The sequence below is a fragment of the Drosophila gunungcola genome, unplaced genomic scaffold (genome assembly GCF_025200985.1).
Source record: "Drosophila gunungcola strain Sukarami unplaced genomic scaffold, Dgunungcola_SK_2 000051F, whole genome shotgun sequence".
Lineage (NCBI taxonomy): Eukaryota > Metazoa > Arthropoda > Insecta > Diptera > Drosophilidae > Drosophila > Drosophila gunungcola.
Window position 1 is genome coordinate 396,367 of NW_026453216.1, and position 23,302 is coordinate 419,668.

Here is a 23,302-nt window from a genome sequence, read left to right on the forward strand (position 1 = left end):
TTTGAAATGCCAACAAGAACGCATCAGTGGTTAGGTCAGACACTAATTCTAAGTGGACCGCTTTGGACGCAAAACAGACGAACAAGGCCACAAATATTGAACGGGCGGAGAGCTCGAAGTCTATCTGCTGGCAAATTACCCATAATTTGCGTCAAAAGTTGCGGCTTGCATCGAAAGCAGCGCATGCACGACCGAACTGTTCGTCGGCAGACTTCTTGAGCATTGACTAGCCATATTTCCTCGCGCAGACGACTTACGAGAGCTCGTGGGCCAGCGTGACAGTTCGTAGGTATGACACATAGGATCTGACGAACTGTGAGCTTTTAGACAGCAACAACGGAAATTTGGCTTCGTACGGGATTGGAGCATTCAATAACCGACCCCCAACTCGTAGCAATGTCATGGAGCACCAATCTAATTCATTCTCCTGAAGAAAAGGGTTTAACTATTGAATATTCGTTGCCACCGGTTTATTTTTCCGAATTTTTCTTATGTCGTCCCTGAATTTGTGAAATTAGATAGCTTCGACAATTTTCTCAAAAGCGAAATCCAGTTCTCTTGGCAAAATACGTTTTTTAAAGGGCTCCGACACCTTTCTGCACCTTTGAATAAAACGAAAACCCACACGAACACTCTCAGAAGCTTCAGTTGCGACGAAAATAACTCAATTTTCTAAAGCACATAATTTGGCTCTGGCAGTTCGAAATGTTTATTTACAGGCCAATTATTATCCGAGTCTAGCAAGAACGAAGGCCCACCGAACCAAATGGACGATGTAAGCTCCTCTACGTCACATCCTCGGGATACTATGTCTGCTGGGTTGACTTTCGTTGGAACGTATCTCCAAACTGCGTTCTCAGACCACTCCTGAATTTCTGCAACCCGGTTCGAAACAAAAACCGACAACGACGAGTCTGCCCACAGGAAAACATTCTCAATGGGAGAATTTAGCAATGGCCTGACCCGATTATAGAGATCTGCTTAAAGGTGAGCTGCACACAGCTCAAGGCAAGGCAAAGTTTTCGTCTTGAGGGGAGCTATTTTCGATTTGTCGGTCAATAAAAACACTTTCAAACCTTCAGCAGTTTGAGTCCAAACGTAGATCCACGCTTCATACGCTCGCATGGAAGCGTCAGCGAAACCATGTATTTGAATCGGGACTTGCTGGATCTGTGTTGACGAATCGCGATACCTTAATTTTAGGCAGCTGCAGAAGCGTCGCTTTAAACGTCTCCCACGATTGTAAGCGACTGCATCGGTAGCGACTCGTCCCAATCTAATTTTCGAAGCCACAGTTCCTGTAACAACATCTTTAGCTTTGTAGCCAAGAGGGTCAAAAAATCGAGCAGTCACCGACAAAATATTTCGCTTTGTCGCGCGAAGATCCAGGAAAAAGTCATCCAACCGAAATTGAAAGTAATCTTTAACCGGTAACCGGCATTACAGCGCTATCATATGCGGATAACTCTGGGCAGTTTGAAAACCACTTTGCCAATTCAAAGCCTGCCTCTTGCAAGACCTGAGAAACTTCGTCTCGAAGGCTTTGAAGGTCCTCAACGCATCCGGCGCCAGTCAACAAACCGTCAACATAAAAATCATTCTGAATAACTTTTGCCGCTTTTGGATGAGTTGTTTGCGCCATCTCTCCTAGCCGCATTAAACACCGAATCGCCAAAAAGGGTGCTGGCGAAGTTCCATATGTAACGGTATTAAACTTAAAGATTTTCAGGGAATCAGAAGGATCTCGTCTCCATACTATGAGCTGGAAGTTTCGATCAGCTTCGTCCACCATCACTTGGCGATACATCTTTTTGACGTCGGCCGCAAAGACAAACTTATGCAATCTAAACCGAAGCAGAGTCGAGTACAGCTCCTCTTGGATAGTTGGGCCTACCATTACGATGTCATTCAACGCTACCTGCGTAGAAGTACGGCTTGATGCATTGAAAACTACTCTCAACTTAGTTGAAGTACTTTGTGTCCGTAGAACGCATTGGTGCGGAATGAAATAGTGCGGAGTAATCGGAATTTTGTCATTGGTGGAGGACATGCGGCCCATTGAAACATATTATGAATATGAATTCAAGATACATCTTCTTCAGCGAAGGGTCCTTCGACAATTTCCTTTCTAACGACAAAAATCTACGTTTCCCAACTTCGTATGACGAACCAAGTGTATTTGGGTCAGATTTGAACGGCAAACGAACCGAAAATCTACCGGACGACAATCTTTGAGTATTTTTCTCAAAGTGTTGTTGGCAGAGTTGTTGCTCAGGAGTGTGGACTTTAGCCTCGGGCGGCAAGTCCTCCACAGACCAAAATTTCTGCAGGGTTGTGTCAATTGACTCCAACGCTTCCTCCTGGCAGCTGAGATGTACCATTTTTTCAGCGTTTTTATAATTTTCAGAGGCACATCTCCCTGACACTATCCAGCCGAGAACTGTCTTTTGTAAGATGGAGAATTCAGGCCCCTGCTTTATCTGGCCAATAGATAACAGTTCAAAGAACGTATCAGCGCCGATAAGCATATCTATTTTTTGGGGCTTGAAGAAGAATGGATCTGCCAGCTGAATATTTTCAGGCACCCTCTACCCGCTGGTGATCACCGCTTGATCCGGATGATAACCATAAATATTTTTCATAATCCAAAAATCGGACGACAACTGGCTGTTCCCTACTCGCGACTTCACAATCGTGTGTATTTTTTTTGTGACTAATGCCCAATTAGTTCCACCAATGCCTCGCAAGCTTATGCACACGTCCTCTCTTGTAATATTGAGCCTCTGAGCGAGCTCATCGGTCACAAAAATTATTTGTGAACCAGAGTCGAGCAACGCTCGAGCTAATACAAAGTCGCCACTTTTGGTTTGGACGCTCACAACAGCAGTTGCAAGAATGACTCGATCCGATGCATTCGCATGCAAAACATGCGACGTGGATGGAGACTCCTGCATGAGCGTGGGCTGAGAAGGGGGTGGCAACGCGAGATTTGTGTTTGGGGAATATATGTGTAGCAAAGTGTGATGTGAGGAATTGCGCACTCTACATCTGTTCGATTTGCATTTTTTGATCGTGTTACCCTTTCTTAAGCAGTTAATGCATAAGCATGCTCTTTTAGCGAAATCGAATCTTGTTTGAACTGTTAGGGCTGCGATGGGAGTGCAGTTTTCAATCTGATGTTCAGCTGAGTTGCAATACACGCATTGAACAGAGTTGTTCCTGGCAGCGACAAACGAAAAACTCCTTTTTCCATTCTTCTTAGGGTTAGATTGAGTCTGCTGAACAGTTTTGGTCTTGGAATCCTCTTCCGCTACCATGTGTTGGTATCGCCTTGTGAGGAGTTGAATAACTCCCCACAAGTTAAGTTAGCGCATGCAAGCAGTGGCCTACCAGTTACCAGTTACGCAGCGAATTCGCCCGTAGTAACGGTAGTGCGGAGAGAGAGAGGGCAAGGAGAGTCCGAGAGAGACAGCAATACAAGAGGGCGGCGAAGGGCCGTGGGCAGAAGGAAGTAACGGGACGGCACCGGACTTTGGACCTTGATATTGGTGCCGTGCGCAGAGGGCGAAAGGTCGAACGTTAAAACTGTGTACTTTGGACCAGGAGGCAAGGAGACGCCGATAACTAGCGGTAAATGGAGGCCTATATAAACCGGCCGAGCGCAGGAAGCTGGATCAGTCGATTTCTACCAAGTCAACAAGTAACAGTCATCAAGGTAACCAGTAACCAGTGAAACAAAGTGAAGGAGCAAGTAAAGCCGTTCGGAGTCATCAAGGAAACAAGATCGCTACGTCGAGACGTTCGGGACTTAGAGCTAAAGTCTCCGAATTGAGACACAGGTAGCTGAGGCCCTTACGGCATCACACGGCTAAAGTCCAAGCGCTTTGTCACAACTTCTGTCGCGATTTGAGCTTGGCATCCCACCCGGCGCGTCCGGCAGAGTTGAACAAATAGAGTCCTTCGACAAAGAACCGTGGGCTCAGAAGGAAAGTTGTCTAGAACTCGCTGCCTGCCTACAAGGACTGCATTGGCGAACTCCGCCGTATGCCTGATCGTCCTGCAATACTGTACAAGGTCCTGGTGCGAGTAGCCCGGAAGGACGCGCGGTCCACCGCTATAGTCCCAGAACGGCAGCTTACCGAGTCGCCAACAAGGAGCAGAGCCGGTCGAGATACCTGGAGGCAGAACAAGGACAACGAGGACCCCAGGACGACGAAACACGAGCGTCGGGCGAGCAGCGTAATACTTCGAATTCTTAAGCCTGCGGCAGAGAGGGTAGGGTGGAAGCGTTCGTCTAGAACCTGTCGTTTGACCCAGCGACTGCGTTGGCGGCTTCCGGCGTACGCCAGAAACGTCAGGTAGAAACTGAGCCGACGTCCGGTGCGACCGGCCGGGACAGAGCAAGGGACAGGAGGCTGCGGCTGCGAGAGGCGTACGCCTTGAGAGCACAGTGCCTGTTCACCCTAGTCTGGGAACGGTGACGCATCCCTAATCCCTGTAACCCCGCCGAGCCAAGGGCAGCAGAAGACACCGCAAGCAAAACCGGCGATGGAGACACCACTTCCGGCGAGGGAGACACCACTTCGCAGTCAGCACGATCCAGCGAGACGTTCAACGTGGGAAGGAGGCGACGGCAGAACATAGTTCTACATTGTCAGTACACCACCCGGCCGAGGGTCAAGTCGGCGAATAAAAGATCAATGTATACTCTCAGTCTTTCTGTGCGTTTTCACTGGTCAACAGGGCGGTCACGTATATATAAATTTGGTGGGACGAACACTTACATCTTCTGATCTAGCCGCACGACATTCGTAGCGAGCAGATAACAAAGAAAATCAGTTCATTACATCTGACGCCCAACGTGATTGTCCTGACATTGAAAATACAGCAGTAAACAGAAATGGGGAAAAATTGGATCTATCTCCTCAAGAAAGAGGATTTCCCAAAGGTGGCAGCCAAGCTTGGCATCATCCTGGAGGGCAAGTCGGACGACATGCCGAAAAGCTCTTTCAGAGTATGTTACGAAGACACAAAACGACCCAGGAATGGCGGAAATTTGGGCTGAGCTGGAGGAATTGGACGCCAAACCAGGCTCAAGCGGCAAGTTGCAAGTCCCAGACGCCGAACAGCTCATAGCTAGCCTGGGCGTGGAGAGCATGAAGGAGGCAGGAAGATCCAGGGGCCCAAGCCAAGAAAAACGAACAGAACAGCAAAGGCCTAGCGCACCAGACTATGCAAAAGTCGCAAAGCAAGTCAGGGAATGGTCGTTCAAGCTTGACGGCACGGAGAAACGACTGGAGTTTCTGGAACAAGTGGAATGGTCAGCAAACACATACGGTTTAAACCTGAACCTCATTCCCCGAGCCATGCCTGAATTGCTGCAACGCAAGGCCCTTAAATGGTTTATATCGTTCAAGTCGTTCAAGGACTATATGGTTGACATGCAGACCATGATGAGACCACTCGGCTACTCCCCAAAGGAAACACTCGAGCAGATAAAGGAAATCTGCACGCCTGACCTGAGGATTTCCCTGAGGACGTATAAGATAGACGATCTAGAGTCTCTAATGGTGCTGGCTGACGAGTATGAAGAGCTTGAGAAAGAGCGAGAAGCATTTATTCAAGAAAACAAATTCTCGCGAAGCAAAGCAACAGCACCACAACAAGTCACGTGTAGAAGGTGCGAAGAAGAAGGCGGACACCAAGCACCTATCGACGGACGAAGCCAATGGACTCCAAACACCTACAACCACCAGAGCACGTTATGGAGGCCACCCAATACCAATCAGAGACCACCCAGCGCAGCACCAAGAGCCCACAGGTCACAGACACACATCGTGAACCCACACGAAGCTTGTAGACGGTGTGGCGGTCACGGACATTGGGCAAGAGGATGCCAAAACCAGCGGCTGCTTTTCTGCTGGACTTGCGGCAATGTGGGGGTTAGGAGTGAAGAGTGCTGCCAGAGATCGGGAAATGGCCCGCGATCCCAGCCGCAGAGAGGCGAACAGGGGTCGCAAGGTGTTGTCTCTCCAAACTAACTGGCAAATTAATCGAAGAAGAGCAGCAGTTATGCGCAGCGGTAAAGATTGGCGGAACCTCTCACAAAGCCACAATCGACACCGGAGCAACAGCGAGCTTTATAAGCGAGGAGCTGGCGGATATACTGGATGCTTATGGAAAGATTACAAGGACGAGAAGGAAAGTTAGGTTGGCAGATGGCAGGTGCAGCGGGATAAACACACAGCTCGAGGTGGAGATCGAATTCGGCAACAAGCGATTGCCCATGAGCCTGCTGATCCTACCAGGAGTGGTAGACTCGCTGGTGCTAGGATGGAATTTCCTCACAGGAGTCGGCGCTGAAATAAGGTGTGCCGGACATGCAGTGGTGATCCCAGAAAGAAGAAGGCACAACGGGTGGTTAGAGGAAAAATTGTCCGTGGCAGTGGTGCAAACCACCTCTGAGGAATGCGATGTTGAAAAATTTCTAGAGCAGGAGTTCGCGGAATTTCGAACAATGAGTGCAACATCCAACATAGCCGAGCACCGAATCACCATGAAGGACGACAAACCAATCAAACAGAGATCCTACCCGAAAAACCCAAAGGTTCAAAAAGACAGGTCAGTGGAGGCTTTGTGTCGGCTTTAGACAGATCAATGCCAAATCCATCAAAGATGCTTATCCGATGCCAAGGATAAATTACATATTGGACCAGTTGAGGGAGGCGACAAGCAGTCTGGATTTGAAAGATGGAAGAAAGTAGCAGGCCATTCACGGCATTCACAGTGCCAGGAAAGGGGCTGTTCCAGTGGAAAGTAATGTCATTTGGCTTACACTCCGCCTCGGCGACTTTCCAGAGAGCACTGGACCAGGTTATTGGACCGGAGATGTCACCACACGCGTTTGCATACCAAGACGACATCATCGTGATCGGACGCACACTGGAAGAACTCAGAAGGAACCTGAGAGAAGTTTTCCGACGCCTTAAACAGGCAAACCTGAGGATAAATCCCGAAAAATGTCATTTCTTCAGAAGCGAACTGCTTTACCTGGGACACCGCGTTACGAACCAAGGAATCGGCACTGATCCCGAAAAAGTAGCAGCCATAGCCGAGCTGGAGCCACCCACAGCCATCCAGGAACTGCGCCAATACTTGGGCGTAGCATCTTGGTACAGGCGATTCGTGCCCGACTTTGCGCGAATAGTGAAACCACTAAATGATCTATTGCGGAAAGGCACGAAATGGACATGGACTGCAGAACACCAGCAAGCATTTGAGAAGGTGAAGTCAAGGCTAGTGGCCGATCCTGTGCTGGCATGCCCAGATTTCTATAAACTATTCGTACTGCAGACGGACGTAAGCGATTATGGTATAGGGGCAGTCCTGACGCAGGAAACTGAAAGCGGCGAAAAGGTCATTTCATATTCAAGCCGGACCCTGAATGGCGCGGAAAAGAACTATTCAACCAGCGAAAAGGAATGCCTGGCAATCGTGTGGGCAATCCGGAAGGTCAAACCATACTTGGAAGGATACCACTTCAAAGTGGTGACGGACCATATGGCGCTTAAATGGTTGAACAGCATCGAAAGTCCCTCAGGAAGAAGAGCGAGGTGGGCCCTGGAGCTGCAGCAGTATGATTTTGAAATATTATACAGGAAGGGGCAGCTTAACGTGGTCGCTGATGCACTCTCAAGACAGCCTCTGCCAGAAGCCTTTAGGCTAGCCAAGGAAGCTCCTGAGGACACGCAGGGAACATGCAGCTGGATCAAGGATATGTGTGAGAAGATTAACATACAGCCACAGAAGTTTCCGGACTACCTCATGGAGGGAGACGCATTATTCAGGCATATCCCGCACAGAGCAGGCAGCGAAGACGTGGCAGCATGGAAGCTCTGTGTTCCACGGGGGCTGAGAGAAACATTCCTGAAGGAGAATCGCGACTCACCAGGACACGTAGGAAGTCGGAAAACGATTGCAAGGCTGGCGGCTCGATATTACTGGCCAGGAATGCATACAGACGCCCGAGCGCACGTACGGAAATGCAAGACATGCCTCAAATACAAGCCGAACCAGATGCAGGCAGCTGGGACAATGCTGACGCAGATACCCGAAGAACCATGGGCAACTGTATGTGCAGACTTTGTCGGACCATTGCCCAGATCGAAACTTGGCAACCAGATGCTGCTAGTGCTGATAGATAGGTTTTCAAAGTGGACAGAGTTGGTGTCACTGCGAGCAGCAACGGCAGAAACATTTCAAAAGGCGTTCCGAGAAAGAGTCATCGCTAGGTTCGGAGCCCCAAAGGTGGTAATAACGGACAATGGAGTTCAGTTTGCCAGCCGCGCATTCAGAAAATGTCTCAACGAAATGGGCATTAAGCAACAATTCACAGCACCATATACACCGCAGGATAATCCAACGGAAAGAGCAAACCGAACAGTTAAAACCATGATAGCGCAGTTTGCGGGACAGAACCAGACAAATTGGGACGAGAAGTGGCCGGAGATTATGGTACCGGTAAACTCAAGTACGTCGGAATCAACAGGCTACTCCCCGTGTTTCCTCACGCAGGCTCTGGAGCCTCGACTGCCCAGCGCCCTGTACGACAGGGAAACCATCGGCACAGGAAAGCAGACGGAAACACCTGAAGATAAGGCCAATAAGATGAAGGAGATCTTTGAAATTGTGCGCCGGAACATGGAGAAAGCTGCTCAGGACCAAGCCAGGCATTACAATCTACGAAGGAGGCAATGGAATCCAACAATAGGGGACACGGTCTGGGCGAAGGAGCACCATTTGTCAAAGGCAGTCGAGGGATTCGCGGCAACGCTAGCGCGAGATATGACGGACCGTACACGGTAATAGATTTCGTCTCACCAGTCATTTGTAGAATCCGCCACAAGGATTCACAAAAAGAACGAACCGTCCACGTCAGTGATCTTAAGCAACAAACACAAGAACTCGGTACAGTAGAGCAAGGACAACACGAGCATGCAACGACAAAAAGTGCGGACTATAACGTCGGGCATAGGTCAGAGTCTATATAGACCGCAGGATAACACGAGCACGCAACGACAAAAAGAGCGGACTATAGAGTCGGGCAGATACCAGAGTCTATATAGACCGCAGGAACACACGAGCATGCAACGACAAAAAGTACGGACTATATCGTCGGGCATAAGCCAGAGTCTATAAAGACCGCAGGATAACACGAGCATTTTACGACAAAAAGTACGGACTATATAAGGTGATGCACAGGACAAGAAACCGATAAGACCGCAGGGTAACAACAATCCGTAGCGTCGGCAGACTCTGTACGAATCAAGGAAGACCACAACCAGATCTTTGTTTCCCGAGGAAAGAGGGGAGACGGTACAGCTCGAGAGCTTTACCGTAGCATGCCAAGCCGGAAAAACACGAAAATAACGCGCACACACATAAACGGCCGTAGTTAAATTAATTAGCATGCCAAGCCGGAAAAACACGAAAATGACGCGCACACACATAAAAAAAAAAAAAAAGAAGGAAAATACACACACATGAAATGCACTACAGATGATCCGGCAATCTGAAATGAGAGACATACATGAAAACCGGGGTCGCAGGGAAACAAACCATTTGCAAACTAAATGCAGAACGACGCAAGAAAGCGATGAGCCGAGCAGGTCATTGACCCCGGCCCCAAGGGCAGGAAAGGTCAACCCTGTAATCCTGGGCCAAGCTTTGGGGAGAAAAAAAATAAGTAAACATGAAATAGATAGGAAATTGCACTTACCATAGCATTGTGCGAAGTCACTATAAACAAGGGATGGGAGCACTTCGATTCATGGCGGCCGATTGGCACTAGACGATAGTGTCGATCGGTAGGCACAAAATAATGGAAATATCGACACAAGGAGTCACGCTGTGGAACATCGATAACATCGGGTGGCAACGCCACGTTAGGTCACGGAACCGATAAAAATTGGAGAGCGATCGGTTGGGCGGAGAGTGACCATACAGCGGAGAGTCACACGGGAGAATATCGATAACACCGATAACGACTGGTGACCGATCGGCACGACGTAGAGTGACCATCCGACGGAGAAGACAAATCACGGAGATCGAGAAAATCATCGGGGGAAACGTCTGGGGCGGGAATTTAAAGTCTACGAGGAAAACGTCTGGGGCGGTAGATTCAAAATCTGGAAGGAGGATCGGCGCTGTGGAACTCAAGAAGGAGCTGTGAGCATCGTGGGAACCGTCTGGAGGAGCGAGTCGACTAGAAGACTACAAGCAAACGAGGACAAGTTCGAGGAGAAGACACGTCGAGGGAAGGATGTGGAGTATACCAAGGCAGAGAGAACAGCGAGTCCCTTTTTCATTCCCAAAGTAAGGAGAGAATGTGAAGAGTTGAATAACTCCCCACAAGTTAAGAAGCAAGCAGAGTAAGCGCATGCAAGCAGTGGCCTTCCAGTTACCAGTTACGCGGCGAATTCGCCTGTAGTAACGGTAGTGCGGAGAGAGAGAGTGGTGCACGGAGCACCAGACAAGGACAAGGAGAGTCCGAGAGAGACAGCAATAGAAGAGAGCGGCGAAGGGCCGTGGGCAGAAGGAAGTAACGGGACGGCACCGGACTTTGGACCCTGAACGCAGAGGGCGAAAGGTCGAACGGTAAAACTGTGTACTTTGGACCAGGAGGCAAGGAGACGCCGATAACTAGCGGTAAATGGAGGCCTATATAAACCGGCCGAGCGCAGGAAGCTGGATCAGTCGATTTCTACCAAGTCGACAAGTAACAGTCATCAAGGTAACCAGTAACCAGTGAAACAAAGTGAAGGAGCAAGTAAAGCCGTTCGGAGTCATCAAGGAAACAAGATCGCTACGTCGAGACGTTCGGGACTTAGAGCTAAAGTCTCCGAATTGAGACACAGGTAGCTGAGGCCCTTACGGCATCACACGGCTAAAGTCCAAGCGCTTTGTCACAACTTCTGTCGCGATTTGAGCTTGGCATCCCACCCGGCGCGTCCGGCAGAGTTGAACAAATAGAGTCCTTCGACAAAGAACCGTGGGCTCAGAAGGAAAGTTGTCTAGAACTCGCTGCCTGCCTACAAGGACTGCATTGGCGAACTCCGCCGTATGCCTAATCGTCCTGCAATACTGTACAAGGTCCTGGTGCGAGTAGCCCGGAAGGACGCGCGGTCCACCGCTATAGTCCCAGAACGGCAGCTTACCGAGTCGCCAACAAGGAGCAGAGCCGGTCGAGATACCTGGAGGCAGAACAAGGACAACGAGGACCCCAGGACGACGAAACACGAGCGTCGGGCGAGCAGCGTATACTTCGAATTCTTAAGCCTGCGGCAGAGAGGGTAGGGTGGAAGCGTTCGTCTATAACCTGTCGTTTGACCTAGCGTCTGCGTTGGCGGCTTCCGGCGTACGCCAGAAACGTCAGGTAGAAACTGAGCCGACGTCCGGTGCGACCGGCCGGGACAGAGCAAGGGACAGGAGGCTGCGGCTGCGAGAGGCGTACGCCTTGAGAGCACAGTGCCTGTTCACCCTAGTCTGGGAACGGTGACGCATCCCTAATCCCTGTAACCCCGCCGAGCCAAGGGCAGCAGAAGACACCGCAAGCAAAACCGGCGATGGAGACACCACTTCCGGCGAGGGAGACACCACTTCGCAGTCAGCACGATCCAGCGAGACGTTCAACGTGGGAAGGAGGCGACGGCAGAACATAGTTCTACATTGTCAGTACACCACCCGGCCGAGGGTCAAGTCGGCGAATAAAAGATCAATGTATACTCTCAGTCTTTCTGTGCGTTTTCACTGGTCAACAGGGCGGTCACGTATATATAAATTTGGTGGGACGAACACTTACATCTTCTGATCTAGCCGCACGACATTCGTAGCGAGCAGATAACAAAGAAAATCAGTTCATTACATCTGACGCCCAACGTGATTGTCCTGACAGTGAAAATACAGCAGTAAACAGAAATGGGGAAAAATTGGATCTATCTCCTCAAGAAAGAGGATTTCCCAAAGGTGGCAGCCAAGCTTGGCATCATCCTGGAGGGCAAGTCGGACGACATGCGAAAAGCTCTTTCAGAGTATGTTACGAAGACACAAAACGACCCAGGAATGGCGGAAATTTGGGCTGAGCTGGAGGAATTGGACGCCAAACCAGGCTCAAGCGGCAAGTTGCAAGTCCCAGACGCCGAACAGCTCATAGCTAGCCTGGGCGTGGAGAGCATGAAGGAGGCAGGAAGATCCAGGGGCCCAAGCCAAGAAAAACGAACAGAACAGCAAAGGCCTAGCGCACCAGACTATGCAAAAGTCGCAAAGCAAGTCAGGGAATGGTCGTTCAAGCTTGACGGCACGGAGAAACGACTGGAGTTTCTGGAACAAGTGGAATGGTCAGCAAACACATACGGTTTAAACCTGAACCTCATTCCCCGAGCCATGCCTGAATTGCTGCAACGCAAGGCCCTTAAATGGTTTATATCGTTTAAGTCGTTCAAGGACTATATGGTTGACATGCAGACCATGATGAGACCACTCGGCTACTCCCCAAAGGAAACACTCGAGCAGATAAAGGAAATCTGCACGCCTGACCTGAGGATTTCCCTGAGGACGTATAAGATAGACGATCTAGAGTCTCTAATGGTGCTGGCTGACGAGTATGAAGAGCTTGAGAAAGAGCGAGAAGCATTTATTCAAGAAAACAAATTCTCGCGAAGCAAAGCAACAGCACCACAACAAGTCACGTGTAGAAGGTGCGAAGAAGAAGGCGGACACCAAGCACCTATCGACGGACGAAGCCAATGGACTCCAAACACCTACAACCACCAGAGCACGTTATGGAGGCCACCCAATACCAATCAGAGACCACCCAGCGCAGCACCAAGAGCCCACAGGTCACAGACACACATCGTGAACCCACACGAAGCTTGTAGACGGTGTGGCGGTCACGGACATTGGGCAAGAGGATGCCAAAACCAGCGGCTGCTTTTCTGCTGGACTTGCGGCAATGTGGGGGTTAGGAGTGAAGAGTGCTGCCAGAGATCGGGAAATGGCCCGCGATCCCAGCCGCAGAGAGGCGAACAGGGGTCGCAAGGTGTTGTCTCTCCAAACTAACTGGCAAATTAATCGAAGAAGAGCAGCAGTTATGCGCAGCGGTAAAGATTGGCGGAACCTCTCACAAAGCCACAATCGACACCGGAGCAACAGCGAGCTTTATAAGCGAGGAGCTGGCGGATATACTGGATGCTTATGGAAAGATTACAAGGACGAGAAGGAAAGTTAGGTTGGCAGATGGCAGGTGCAGCGGGATAAACACACAGCTCGAGGTGGAGATCGAATTCGGCAACAAGCGATTGCCCATGAGCCTGCTGATCCTACCAGGAGTGGTAGACTCGCTGGTGCTAGGATGGAATTTCCTCACAGTTCGAATCACCATGAAGGACGACAAACCAATCAAACAGAGATCCTACCCGAAAAACCCAAAGGTTCAAAAAGACAGGTCAGTGGAGGCTTTGTGTCGGCTTTAGACAGATCAATGCCAAATCCATCAAAGATGCTTATCCGATGCCAAGGATAAATTACATATTGGACCAGTTGAGGGAGGCGACATACATAAGCAGTCTGGATTTGAAAGATGGAAGAAAGTAGCAGGCCATTCACGGCATTCACAGTGCCAGGAAAGGGGCTGTTCCAGTGGAAAGTAATGTCATTTGGCTTACACTCCGCCTCGGCGACTTTCCAGAGAGCACTGGACCAGGTTATTGGACCGGAGATGTCACCACACGCGTTTGCATACCAAGACGACATCATCGTGATCGGACGCACACTGGAAGAACTCAGAAGGAACCTGAGAGAAGTTTTCCGACGCCTTAAACAGGCAAACCTGAGGATAAATCCCGAAAAATGTCATTTCTTCAGAAGCGAACTGCTTTACCTGGGACACCGCGTTACGAACCAAGGAATCGGCACTGATCCCGAAAAAGTAGCAGCCATTGCCGAGCTGGAGCCACCCACAGCCATCCGGGAACTGCGCCAATACTTGGGCGATTCGTGCCCGACTTTGCGCGAATAGTGAAACCACTAAATGATCTATTGCGGAAAGGCACGAAATGGACATGGACTGCAGAACACCAGCAAGCATTCGAGAAGGTGAAGTCAAGGCTAGTGGCCGATCCTGTGCTGGCATGCCCAGATTTCTATAAACTATTCGTACTGCAGACGGACGTAAGCGATTATGGTATAGGGGCAGTCCTGACGCAGGAAACTGAAAGCGGCGAAAAGGTCATTTCATATTCAAGCCGGACCCTGAATGGCGCGGAAAAGAACTATTCAACCAGCGAAAAGGAATGCCTGGCAATCGTGTGGGCAATCCGGAAGGTCAAACCATACTTGGAAGGATACCACTTCAAAGTGGTGACGGACCATATGGCGCTTAAATGGTTGAACAGCATCGAAAGTCCCTCAGGAAGAAGAGCGAGGTGGGCCCTGGAGCTGCAGCAGTATGATTTTGAAATATTATACAGGAAGGGGCAGCTTAACGTGGTCGCTGATGCACTCTCAAGACAGCCTCTGCCAGAAGCCTTTAGGCTAGCCAAGGAAGCTCCTGAGGACACGCAGGGAACATGCAGCTGGATCAAGGATATGTGTGAGAAGATTAACATACAGCCACAGAAGTTTCCGGACTACCTCATGGAGGGAGACGCATTATTCAGGCATATCCCGCACAGAGCAGGCAGCGAAGACGTGGCAGCATGGAAGCTCTGTGTTCCACGGGGGCTGAGAGAAACAGTCCTGAAGGAGAATCGCGACTCACCAGGACACGTAGGAAGTCGGAAAACGATTGCAAGGCTGGCGGCTCGATATTACTGGCCAGGAATGCATACAGACGCCCGAGCGCACGTACGGAAATGCAAGACATGCCTCAAATACAAGCCGAACCAGATGCAGGCAGCTGGGACAATGCTGACGCAGATACCCGAAGAACCATGGGCAACTGTATGTGCAGACTTTGACGGACCATTGCCCAGATCGAAACTTGGCAACCAGATGCTGCTAGTGCTGATAGATAGATAGATAGATTTTCAAAGTGGACAGAGTTGGTGTCACTGCGAGCAGCAACGGCAGAAACATTTCAAAAGGCGTTCCGAGAAAGAGTCATCGCTAGGTTCGGAGCCCCAAAGGTGGTAATAACGGACAATGGAGTTCAGTTTGCCAGCCGCGCATTCAGAAAATGTCTCAACGAAATGGGCATTAAGCAACAATTCACAGCACCATATACACCGCAGGATAATCCAACGGAAAGAGCAAACCGAACAGTTAAAACCATGATAGCGCAGTTTGCGGGACAGAACCAGAGAAATTGGGACGAGAAGTGGCCGGAGATTATGGTACCGGTAAACTCAAGTACGTCGGAATCAACAGGCTACTCCCCGTGTTTCCTCACGCAGGCTCTGGAGCCTCGACTGCCCAGCGCCCTGTACGACAGGGAAACCATCGGCACAGGAAAGCAGACGGAAACACCTGAAGATAAGGCCAATAAGATGAAGGAGATCTTTGAAATTGTGCGCCGGAACATGGAGAAAGCTGCTCAGGACCAAGCCAGGCATTACAATCTACGAAGGAGGCAATGGAATCCAACAATAGGGGACACGGTCTGGGCGAAGGAGCACCATTTGTCAAAGGCAGTCGAGGGATTCGCGGCAACGCTAGCGCGAGATATGACGGACCGTACACGGTAATAGATTTCGTCTCACCAGTCATTTGTAGAATCCGCCACAAGGATTCACAAAAAGAACGAACCGTCCACGTCAGTGATCTTAAGCAACAAACACAAGAACTCGGTACAGTAGAGCAAGGACAACACGAGCATGCAACGACAAAAAGTGCGGACTATAACGTCGGGCATAGGTCAGAGTCTATATAGACCGCAGGATAACACGAGCACGCAACGACAAAAAGAGCGGACTATAGAGTCGGGCAGATACCAGAGTCTATATAGACCGCAGGAACACACGAGCATGCAACGACAAAAAGTACGGACTATATCGTCGGGCATAAGCCAGAGTCTATAAAGACCGCAGGATAACACGAGCATTTTACGACAAAAAGTACGGACTATATAAGGTGATGCACAGGACAAGAAACCGATAAGACCGCAGGGTAACAACAATCCGTAGCGTCGGCAGACTCTGTACGAATCAAGGAAGACCACAACCAGATCTTTGTTTCCCGAGGAAAGAGGGGAGACGGTACAGCTCGAGAGCTTTACCGTAGCATGCCAAGCCGGAAAAACACGAAAATAACGCGCACACACATAAAAGGCCGTAGTTAAATTAATTAGCATGCCAAGCCGGAAAAACACGAAAATGACGCGCACACACATAAAAAAAAAAAAAAGAAGGAAATACACACACATGAAATGCACTACAGATGATCCGGCAATCTGAAATGAGAGACATACATGAAAACCGGGGTCGCAGGGAAACAAACCATTTGCAAACTAAATGCAGAACGACGCAAGAAAGCGATGAGCCGAGCAGGTCATTGACCCCGGCCCCAAGGGCAGGAAAGGTCAACCCTGTAATCCTGGGCCAAGCTTTGGGGAGAAAAAAAATAAGTAAACATGAAATAGATAGGAAATTGCACTTACCATAGCATTGTGCGAAGTCACTATAAACAAGGGATGGGAGCACTTCGATTCATGGCGGCCGATTGGCACTAGACGATAGTGTCGATCGGTAGGCACAAAATAATGGAAATATCGACACAAGGAGTCACGCTGTGGAACATCGATAACATCGGGTGGCAACGCCACGTTAGGTCACGGAACCGATAAAAATTGGAGAGCGATCGGTTGGGCGGAGAGTGACCATACAGCGGAGAGTCACACGGGAGAATATCGATAACACCGATAACGACTGGTGACCGATCGGCACGACGTAGAGTGACCATCCGACGGAGAAGACAAATCACGGAGATCGAGAAAATCATCGGGGGAAACGTCTGGGGCGGGAATTTAAAGTCTACGAGGAAAACGTCTGGGGCGGTAGATTCAAAATCTGGAAGGAGGATTGGCGCTGTGGAACTCAAGAAGGAGCTGTGAGCATCGTGGGAACCGTCTGGAGGAGCGAGTCGACTAGAAGACTACAAGCAAACGAGGACAAGTTCGAGGAGAAGACACGTCGAGGGAAGGATGTGGAGTATACCAAGGCAGAGAGAACAGCGAGTCCCTTTTTCATTCCCAAAGTAAGGAGAGAATGTGAAGAGTTGAATAACTCCCCACAAGTTAAGAAGCAAGCAGAGTAAGCGCATGCAAGCAGTGGCCTTCCAGTTACCAGTTACGCGGCGAATTCGCCTGTAGTAACGGTAGTGCGGAGAGAGAGAGTGGTGCACGGAGCACCAGACAAGGACAAGGAGAGTCCGAGAGAGACAGCAATAGAAGAGAGCGGCGAAGGGCCGTGGGCAGAAGGAAGTAACGGGACGGCACCGGACTTTGGACCCTGAACGCAGAGGGCGAAAGGTCGAACGGTAAAACTGTGTACTTTGGACCAGGAGGCAAGGAGACGCCGATAACTAGCGGTAAATGGAGGCCTATATAAACCGGCCGAGCGCAGGAAGCTGGATCAGTCGATTTCTACCAAGTCGACAAGTAACAGTCATCAAGGTAACCAGTAACCAGTGAAACAAAGTGAAGGAGCAAGTAAAGCCGTTCGGAGTCATCAAGGAAACAAGATCGCTACGTCGAGACGTTCGGGACTTAGAGCTAAAGTCTCCGAATTGAGACACAGGTAGCTGAGGCCCTTACGGCATCACACGGCTAAAGTCCAAGCGCTTTGTCACAACTTCTGTCGCGATTTGAGCTTGGCATCCCACCCGGCGCGTCCGGCAGAGTTGAACAAATAGAGTCCTTCGACAAAGAACCGTGGGCTCAGAAGGAAAGTTGTCTAGAACTCGCTGCCTGCCTACAAGGACTGCATTGGCGAACTCCGCCGTATGCCTGATCGTCCTGCAATACTGTACAAGGTCCTGGTGCGAGTAGCCCGGAAGGACGCGCGGTCCACCGCTATAGTCCCAGAACGGCAGCTTACCGAGTCGCCAACAAGGAGCAGAGCCGGTCGAGATACCTGGAGGCAGAACAAGGACAACGAGGACCCCAGGACGACGAAACACGAGCGTCGGGCGAGCAGCGTATACTTCGAATTCTTAAGCCTGCGGCAGAGAGGGTAGGGTGGAAGCGTTCGTCTAGAACCTGTCGTTTGACCTAGCGACTGCGTTGGCGGCTTCCGGCGTACGCCAGAAACGTCAGGTAGAAACTGAGCCGACGTCCGGTGCGACCGGCCGGGACAGAGCAAGGGACAGGAGGCTGCGGCTGCGAAAGGCGTACGCCTTGAGAGCACAGTGCCTGTTCACCCTAGTCTGGGAACGGTGACGCATCCCTAATCCCTGTAACCCCGCCGAGCCAAGGGCAGCAGAAGACACCGCAAGCAAAACCGGCGATGGAGACACCACTTCCGGCGAGGGAGACACCACTTCGCAGTCAGCACGATCCAGCGAGACGTTCAACGTGGGAAGGAGGCGACGGCAGAACATAGTTCTACATTGTCAGTACACCACCCGGCCGAGGGTCAAGTCGGCGAATAAAAGATCACTGTATACTCCCAGCCTTTCTGTGCGTTTTCACTGGCCAACAGGGCGGTCACGTATATATAAATTTAGTGGGACGAACACTTACATCTTCTGAGCTAGCCGCACGACATTAGTAGCATTAGCAGATAACAAAGAAAATCAGTTCGTTACAGCCGCCTGAGGGCCGCCTCACATTCGCTCCAAAGTGGAAGCGAAGTATAATCTAACTGTTCTTCCCATTTTCTTTTAGTTCCTGCATCGACCTTGCTCATTACCAGATGTATTAAAATAGCATTAGTAATGCGTCTATCATCCCCAATATGTTGTCAAAAAAAATATGACAATCATTATCGTACACCCGCTTCAGGCTAGCAAGGGCTTTGGGATAATTTTCCGCAATGACTTGAAAGGCCCTAACTGTTCCTAAAGCGTCTCCAGCTAAACACGAAATTAAATGATTGAATTTTTCAATATCGTGTCATCTTGGTCAACGAAAGTTTCGAAAAGGCTTATAAAATTTTTAAATTCGGAGTGTTTTCCGCTAAAAGTTGGGAGAGCAACGCTCGGTAGACAGCATTGAGGCGGGCGATTTGCTGGCGGTGCGGATTTCTCGATATTATTTTGTTTGCACTTATTTAAAATCGAAATCAGCAATGACTTTGTCATTGCGGCCCTCCCTTCCAACTCTTCGCGGTATACATCTTTTGAATCTTTTACTTCTATTTGGTTTTGCAAAAGTGAAGCATTTGCGTATGTGCGTATTTAGAATCTTTAATCGACACTCAAGCTCGACCGGATTTACTGATAGTTTAGCTTCTTTTAAGTGGCGATAAGTTCGGTTAATACTTTTCATGCAAACATCTCGCTGGTGTTTAAGCTCTTCGATATCCTTAGTTGCCATTGCGTTTATTTGTATTTATTTGGTTGGTATCGAAGAGGTGTTAAATCTTTATATTTATTAAATTATTTATTTGTTAAATAATATAATAAAAAATCAACGAGTAATATATTGATCGCATACAGTGTAAGGGAGATAAGTGCAAAGAAAATTACAGCGAAAAATATCTAAATAGGGTTTTTATATTTTTTATATAAACCCTGCGACAGTATATGCCGCACGCACGCACTGTAGGGGAGCTAACGCTCAAGCTCAAGCGTACCGAAATAACGAACAAACGTTTAGGCACACCAAAAAGACCATAGATAACTCGAAATAGCGGCAGCGGTGTCGGTGTGCGTGTGTATGTGTACGCGGCTAGCGGCTCTTCCTAGGCAAATGCTAACGGAGAATGATACACTGACCGATAACTAAGTGCAACGAATATCTAAGCCTGACGCCGAAATGCGCGCAAAAAAAAATTCTGAAAAGCGCGGGAAAAAGTTCAGACAAACTGCGGCGAAAGTTTTTGCCGCTAATATTTGAGAACTACACTTTTCACAATTTCCAATTTTTTCCAGCTGTTTTATTTATACGCTAAATTGGTACTCACTACGACGAAAATTGGGGGAATTAAGTTCGCACTAATTGGGTCGACGACGAGTATTTTATTTGCTTGTTTATGGGCCAAAGCAATTCACATATAATTCGAAATATATTATGTTATTGCAGAATTTTGGTTGTTAGTACATGCAAATTTTTATTTCTTGGTTAGAATGCTCACTATCTACCGATTTTTACACGAATGCAAAAAGTTGAAAGATGGGCCTCAATTGACAAAACGCCAAAGATTAACTTTCAACTTTTGGCACTCTATACCTGGATGGCCGACTTGATAATTGAAACTTCCTTTTTTCCTTCCATTTGGCGGCAGCAGCAAATTAAGTAACTAAATTTGCAGAAACGTCTGGGGCAACTCAAGGAACGGCAGAAAATTTCCAGCGACGAAATATTGTTGAATTTAATTTATTGTCCGAACCGACACGAATAAATTGATTTTGGGTATTGTTGGTAATTTTTATAGTTTTTCACCGAAAAAAATTAAAACAACTCGCGAACTCTACTGCTATCACGTCGGGGTCACCATGAAAATTTAATACTGTTTTGTATTAACAACGCGAAAACTTGTGACTGCAGTAGTTCGAGACGATTTTAATTTGCGAAACTTGTGAACAAACTATTTCAAAAGCGACGACGAAAAGGAGTGGCTACGATGACGTTCGATTTATCACTAACTTTAATATTTCAATGGTTCTCTTAGAACCTAACTTATGCTACGGTGGCGAGAGACGGGGCGAATTCGCAAGAGCGAACGGACGAAAGCTTTATTGGCTCCCGCTCTCGCCCTACAACTAGTGATTTAAAATACAAGCGCCAAGTGCGCATACAGAGTCTATATTTAAAACTGAAAGCTCAGAAATGCGATTAAAATTATCATTAACATTTTTTTCTCTTATTTTCATACCGCTTATTAAATAGTTCCCAAGCGGCCATCCCAGTAATAAGTGAAAAAACACAATTTTGCTCCCTTAAGTGAGTTCTTGAGGTAATTCAATTTTATGGAAGGACTAGTTTCCGCTCTTTAATGAATATCTCATTAAACAGGTCCCAATCTTTGGAATCTCCAAAGAATGTGGGTACCTGAATTTTAGGTGTCGCTGGCAAATTGTCCATTTTATGATTTGTAACTACCTTACTTGGCACAATTTTCTTAAGTTTTTTTTATTCATGTTCTTAGTCATTGTCGAAATGTCAAACTCTAATTCGTTTAACTCTTCCTAATTAGTGACCCAAAAAAAGTTCTCCCAATAAAATTCTATTTTTTCAATCCATAATTTGTACGTGACTACTCCAATTGTTACTAATGCCGAATGATTACTGATGCATTCGCTTTCTATTCATAATAGTATCTACTATCTAGGACAATTGTTTAAGCGGACAACATTTCGTTATTTTTTAAAGGTAGCTTATATATTTGAATTTTAAATTTTACTTAGCTGCTTTTGTTTCCGTCTTCAATGATTCTTGTAATTGTAGCCGATGACGTCGTTGGTCCCCGCTCCTCTGTCGTTGCGGTCCTGTTGTATTTTGTTAACGCTTTGGTGACGTCTTGATGTCTTCAGATTTTAAGAAAAGTGGCAGTGGTGTTTTGCGGAAGCAACTTTTTATATATTCAATCGATTTGATGATTTAATTTGTTTTTATACCCTTTCAGAGGGTATTTTAATTTAAGTCAGAAGTTTACCACGCAACGAAGAAGACATTTCAGACCCTATAACAATATTCCTGATCAGCATCACTAGGAGAGTTGATATATCCGTTTGTTTTGTTTCTACGCAAACTAATCTCTCAGTTGTAAAACTAAGTGCATGAAACTTTCTCAAAAGTTGTCTTCCTGTTGCATGTAGTATATAAGTCAAAACGAGGTGTACCTGTCGACTATAACGAAGGAATAAACTAATAATAGAGCGAATATAGAGAACATATTCTTATGTTATTTAAATTTTGAATGTTTCAAAAAATATTTAATTTTTGCAATAACTGCGAAGGTATAAAGCTTCGGCTTGCCGAAGCTTATTCTATTTGTTTTTTTTTCCCATGGAAGTTGTCTGACCAGTCGTCGGACCCGTCTCGTTTTCAACTTATTTACTACCTGCTATAGAATGACAACTTCTAAGAAAGTTTTATGCAGAAAACTTTAAAACTGAGAGACAAGCTTGCGTAGAAACGGATAGAAAAACAGACGAACATGGCTAGAACAAGCTTTAGAGTGATGTTGATCAAGAACATATATACTAGCTGATTTAGGGACTCTAGTGATCCTGGCCGAAAACAAATTTTCGCGAAATAGCAAACGGACATGGCTAGAACAAACTTTCGAGTGATGTTGATCAAGAACATATATATATCTAAATCAGCTATAGAGACTCTAATGATCCTAGCTGAAAACTAATTTTCCCGAAATAAAGCAGCTGAAACCACACACAAGCTGCAATCAAGCCGGTGGACACTGTCCAATATGATACAAGATTGGCAGCCAATGAACCCCTTATTGGACCACCAAACACCACTCAGAGCACAAACTCAACTTACGAACCCGCAGGAAGGCTGCGACGACGTTACGGAAACGGACACTGGGAACGAGGCTGCCTAACCCAGCAGTTATATTTCAGCTGGATGTGGGTGTCCGAATCACGGAATGCTGCCAAAGATCGGGATATGGCTAGCTAGCCGGTGTCGCCCGGTGCTGTCCCTCCAACAAATCGAAGAAGAGCTGCAGACTGGCACATTCAAAGCCACGACCGATACCGGAGCAACATCAAGCTTTAGAAGCAATGTGCTGGCGGACATGCTGGCTTGCGAAGAAAGGATTACAAAACGAGACGACAAGAAAGCTGGCAGACGGTAGATACAGACAGCAGAACACACAGCTTGAGGTAAATATCGAAATCAGCAACAATCGATTGCCCATGTGCCTGCTGATCCTACCAGGAGTGACCGCCGCTCTGGTGCTAGGAAGTAATTTTTTCGCATAAGTTGTGCTGGACACAAAGTTCTAATCCCAGAGAGGTAAAGGTAACGAGCTCGCGGAATTTCGAACAATGCGGGGAACATCCAACATAGCCAAGTACCGAATCATCATGAAGGACGACATGCCGATTAAGCAAAGGTAATACCCAAAAAACCCATAACGGCAAGGGGTAATAAACGCAAAAATAGACGATTTGGATCATTCGA

General features: G+C 48.0%; 1 protein-coding gene across 2 annotated transcripts in view; it reads left to right on the forward strand.

Annotated features, from left to right (window-relative positions):
• LOC128264029 (synaptosomal-associated protein 25) overlaps positions 1-23,302 on the forward strand; it is a 475,697-nt gene that overhangs the window by 263,454 nt on the left and 188,941 nt on the right. The window lies entirely within an intron of this gene.